Genomic DNA, 5,504 nt, shown 5'->3' with positions numbered 1-5,504 from the left:
ATGATTTCCCATGACTTTCACCACATTCTTAGAAGCAAGCTATTAAGTCTAATCAAGATTCAACTGGATGTAATTACACAAAGAAATGAATACCAGCAAGCAGGTTAGCCTAGTTACTAGCCTGGCTCCTCTGATAGTTTTTGAAATTCTCCCTGGCATATCCTCAAAGAGGTAGGTTTTCAGTGCCTTGGATGAAAGTGTACAAAGACTAAGCTACACGGTATAGCCTAAGATGACAGACAGCAGACATTTTAGCTTCTAAGACAGTATCTGTTTTTCTATTTTTCCTTGCTAGCAGATATTTGATTTTATTCAGAGCAGTGACATAGCCAGCTCAGTGTCCATGCTCCCTTTGCAGAGGATAAATAAGAAGTAGGAGTAGGTCCTGTAATTCAAGACTGGGAGGTTGAAGAACAGGAGTGTATGGTTTTGAGGAAGTCAACTTGTCTGTTAAGAAACAGAATTGTCAGTGGCTGGGTCTGTGGCAGGCGACCCTGGCCCCCAGAAAGCTACCATTCTCCACTGGCAGTCCGCCACCGCCAGCCTCGAGATGTGTTTCTTGTTTAGTGTCAGGTACAAGTTCCAGATGTGGCATCAGCTGTGGCTGTGGCTTGCAGAGGCAGAGCAAGACATTGGGTTTGTCTATCACAGATAAACCAATACAGGAGATGAAGTTAAACCTGAACAATTTTGACTTCCAGAAGACAGCTGAAGAGAAACATCTGCAGCACCATGTGATGGCTCACATTCGGCCACTGCTATCTGAGAGCTGCGGGCACCATGCATCTCAGTGCCACCTCAGTGCCACATGGGAGACAATTCAGACCTGATTATTCTGAGAAGTACGTTTGATCTGATTTTGCAAAAACTTGCCAGTATGATCTCGTGGCTTGATTACTTTGCTAAGGAATGTGTTGATCTGCTCACTTTGGGTTTTACATAATTCAGCCTGCTCAGTCTACTATGGTTGGGAAATGCTGCTGTCTTTGGATTCAAGATCTATGCATGGATCTCCAGGATTTGAAGTGTATCTGTAATAAGCCGCATTTCCGGAAAGTGAAGGACGCCACTGGCACTCAGGCCAACTTTCTGCAGCTCTTTGAGGGAGATCACTGGAAGGCAGAGCAGCTGGTGACGGAAAAGGAATTTTCACTGGGGAGATGGCTCAGTGGTTAAGAGCACTGATTGACGTTCCAGAGGACCTGGGTTCAATTCTCAGCACGCACATGGCAGCTCACAACTATATGTAACTCCAGGATCCAACACAGTCACACATACATACATACATACATACATACATACATACATATATACAGGCAAAACAACAATAAAATAAAAATAAATAAATTAAAAAAGAGAGAGCTTTCATTATCACACTACATGAAAAGTGCACATCTCAACACCATCTATGCTGGCTAGCTTAGGGCCATTGGTACACAATACAAACACAGATTTGTATTGGCATAAACTTTCTGGTGAACCTGAAGGAGATGGAGGAGCCTTTGGAGAAACAGCAGATTGGCTTAAGTTTGATGCCATACAAGTAAATCCCCTGGCCTGTCACCCGATGGACCTTATCATGGATCCAATCCCATAGAGGTCTGTGGGGGGCACTAGTGTCTTTAGACCCAAAGAACACTAAATCCCTGTCTGGTGAATTAAAATCATTGCTAACATGACCTCCAAGGGATCTGGTACTCTCTTCTGGTCTCTGAGGACATCAGGCATTCATGTGGTACACAGATATATATGTAACCCCATACACCCAAATGTATAAAATAATGCTATTTTAAAGACATTTTATAAGAAAAATGCTATGACAGAACTATAGCATAATCATAGAGAACTCAGCAATGACATTGATATAACCATGATAGAGAAATTATACCTAGAGGGATTTTCATAGTTGATAAGAATAATCTGTACTCTACTGAAGAATGTTACGGAAATAGAATCATGTATTATACAACATTTGTTCAGTCAGCCTAAGTTTTTAGAGAGTCACCCAGAGATTTGCCAATTGTTTTTGTTTTTAATTGCTGAGCAGTATTCTATGGTATGGGTCTACCATAGTTTCTTTAAATATTCACCCACTAATGAATACCAAGTCTTTTTTGCAGGTTATAAGTATTATATAAAAAACTAATATAAATGTGTACAAGTTTGGTATGAATATCAATTTTCATTTTTCTGAAGCAAATGCACAGGAGTGTAATTACTGAACAATATGGGAATCCCACCTTTCTGTTTTAAAAACAATAAAGAAGAGAAATTATTAAACTATTTTCTCATTTTTTGTGTTCATCAGGAATGCATGAGTAATTCAGTTTTTCTATATCCTTGGCAGCATTTGGTATTATCCTCCATTTTTATTTTAGGTTTTCTGATACATATATAGCAATATCTCATTGTGGTATTAATTTACATTTCCTAGGTGGCTAAGAATATTGTTTTAATCATGTGCTTAGTTACCATGTATATATCCTCACCAGTGAAATGTCTTCTATGTTGATTTCCCATTTTCTACTTGATAATCTTTCTTGTTTCTTTCTTTGTTTGTTTTTTGAGACAGGATGCTGTCCTGGAACTAGCTTTGGAGACCAGACTGGTCTCGAACTCACAGAGATCTACCTGCAAGTGCTGGTAGTAAAGGCATGCTCCATCACCGCCAGGCACTTAATATTCTTTTTACAAATGAAGTTCAAGGGTTCTTTTGTACATTAATTTGTAAATTAAATAAGATTTTCGTTCTTATTTAATGTATGATTATCAAATGCTTTTTTGACATTCTATAGGTTATCTTATCATCTCTCTCACTAAGAGAAAATACTTTCAATAAGGTTCATTTTTATCAATGATTCCTTTTCTGGATTATGCTTTGGGAATCAAACTGTAAGCTTTATATCTTGTATATTTTCCTCTTTAATATAAAAATTTTTACAATTTTGCATTTATGTCCAATCCCCATTTTGAAAAGAATTTGGCCTACATTTAGGTAAAAAATTGGTTTTTTTCCATAAATGAGCACATGTATTATTGGCTAGGGATAACTCACATGGTAGAATTCCTACAAGTCTTTAAATTCTTTTCCTTTTCTGATGAATACACTTGATTGCACCTGCAGAAATGACTCTAAAGATCCCACCAGCCACACTTTTCACAAAGGAAGCACAGTGTTAGATCCTCATTACACACACAAAACGAAGAAGAAAAACAACAGTCCTCATCATGCTGATTCATTTTAATTTCCGTCACCATTTCTCAAAGAAAGGCATGATAGCAGGCCCCGCATTTCTTGATAATTTCAACCTTCTGAGTATAATTTAGCCATTTGCTGTAACCTCAATTTCAGCCCAGAGAGATGGAATTCTAAACTTACCAATGAACACCTGGGGCTTCGGCATTATCTGTTGAAAAGAGCCTTCTTTCATTTAATCGTTTTTGTATTTTTGTCAAAATCCACTCAAACCTATTTCTGTGAGTCAGTCTGGTTTCTCTATTCTGTTCCTTTGATCCATATAGTCTTGCTTATTGTAGTTGCCTAATAAGAACTGAAATCAGATAACGTGATTGTTCTTCTTTATTCTTTTTTGAAATTACTTTTAGATATTTTCTTTTTCTGAATAAGTTTTAGAATTATGTTTCTAACTATCAAACATAATTCTGAGGTTTTATATAATTCTCATACAGCTTGTATATCAATTTTGGAAGTATTTGCTCTGATCAATAGGCTTCTTAAGCCTTGATTTGCTGGTCAGGTTGCCAGAATCTCTAAAACAGACCTGCTTTTCTCCTGTCCTGTTAACCCAGGACAAAAGGCTAACTGAAGTGTCTATTAACATATCAAACCAAATGCTGGTCAGCTCTCCCAGAATCTCTCAATACCTGTGGCTCCTCCCATCACTTCTCAGCCTGCCCGTTACCCTAAACCTCTCCCTCCCAGAGGCTGGACTTCACACACACACACACACACACACAAACTGTAGACCAGGCTGGCATTGGGCATAAAGATCTACCTGCTTCTGCCTCCCAAGTGCTGGGGTTAAAGGACTGGGCCACCCAATCCTATATAATTTCAGCCATTTTAGACACATGGTCCATAGCTCTGTTGGTTTCTTGGTCCTCAGCTCCTCTCTTGCCCCCTCTCTCTTTTCTCTTCCTCCCTCACTTCACACCTTTCTCCCCTCGCAAGGCCTGGTTCAGTCTGCTGGCCGTGTTCAGTCTGAACCCTTCCAGGTGTCTCTGTTTTCTTCCTCATATCTACAATAAACTTTCTCCACTATACTTAGGAGCCTTTTTTTCCCACCCACACTGGATAGTATGTCTCCCTTTCTCCATTGTTTTCATCTTAAAAACTATTTAAATCTGGTAAAGGGAGACCTTTTCTCTACGCAGCTTGTTGCAACTTGCCTAACACAAACCCCTTTAGAACCTCCACTACTCAGTATCTCCTACCTGTTGAAATATCCATACTCATTCAAGGTTCCAACTACCTCCATGGATAATAACTTGTATGTACATTAATGTAGCCTTATTCCTAGGCCCGGAGCTGTCCCTCAGCATTCACCTAACTCCAATGTGGAAGCCCCAAAATGGGAGCCTATTCCACCTGGTCTGAAGGTCACAGAGTTTGAGCTTATTCAGAGTTGTTAACAACTGTAGCTACACACCCTGACCTAGGGTGTGATTGCTTGGTGTTTTGGACAATTAAGATGGCCTGTTGGCGTAGATCCACTCCTCCCGGACCAAAGGTCAGAGTACTCAAGCATACCTCTGCTCCTTCTTTTGAAATAGGAGGTCTGACCTAAGGAGTGGCTGCCTTCAGGGTACTTGGTCTAGGGTGGGTTCACTGCCTAAACAACAAATGCTTTTCTGAAGAAATAATGACTTGATGCCTCAAGTATTTGGAGCAAATAACTGTTCTTATTGTCCTTTGTATCATGTTAAGGAACTCTTTTGCCTTCTTTCCCCTCTTTTGTATTGTGGTATAAAAGTGTATAGAAAATTAAACACGGGTGAACCGAGAGCCTAAAAGAATAATTCAGCGGGCCGGGCGATGGTGGTGCATGCCTTTAATCCCAGCACTCGGGAGGCAGAGGCAGGCGGATCTCTGTGAGTTCGAGACCAGCCTGGTCTACAGAGCTAGTTCCAGGACAGGCTCCAAAGCCATAGAGAAACCCTGTCTCGAAAAACAAAAACAAAAACAAAAACAAAAACAAAAAAAAAAAGATAATTCAGCATTCAGTATTTGCTCAGTTGCCCTCCGGGTACTATCTTATGTCTTTGTGCTTTCTGCTTATTTCTGTTTCTCCAGCTAACATTTCTAACCCTAAAGCCCCTACCCTGGAACAAGCGAACCCACTGTGGCCAGGATTGCAGCAGAAGACACCCCAATGTGGATCACCCAAGGGGAAAGTACCTAATGTTCCAAAGAAAATTCCTAATGTTCCAAGCATTGTAGATAGACTCACCTGACGTCCCTTAGCCCAGCACACACTCCTCTC

General features: G+C 40.1%; 1 pseudogene; it reads left to right on the top strand.

Annotated features, from left to right (window-relative positions):
* Positions 1 to 423: 423 nt before the first annotated feature.
* On the top strand, positions 424 to 1,597 carry LOC130868447 (adenylosuccinate lyase-like; annotated as a pseudogene).
* Positions 1,598 to 5,504: the final 3,907 nt, after the last annotated feature.

Source organism: Chionomys nivalis, chromosome X, assembly GCF_950005125.1.
Source record: "Chionomys nivalis chromosome X, mChiNiv1.1, whole genome shotgun sequence".
Classification (NCBI taxonomy): Eukaryota; Metazoa; Chordata; class Mammalia; order Rodentia; family Cricetidae; genus Chionomys; species Chionomys nivalis.
The sequence above is the reverse complement of the archived record's forward strand: the minus strand, read 5'-3'. Positions and strand labels throughout refer to the sequence as shown.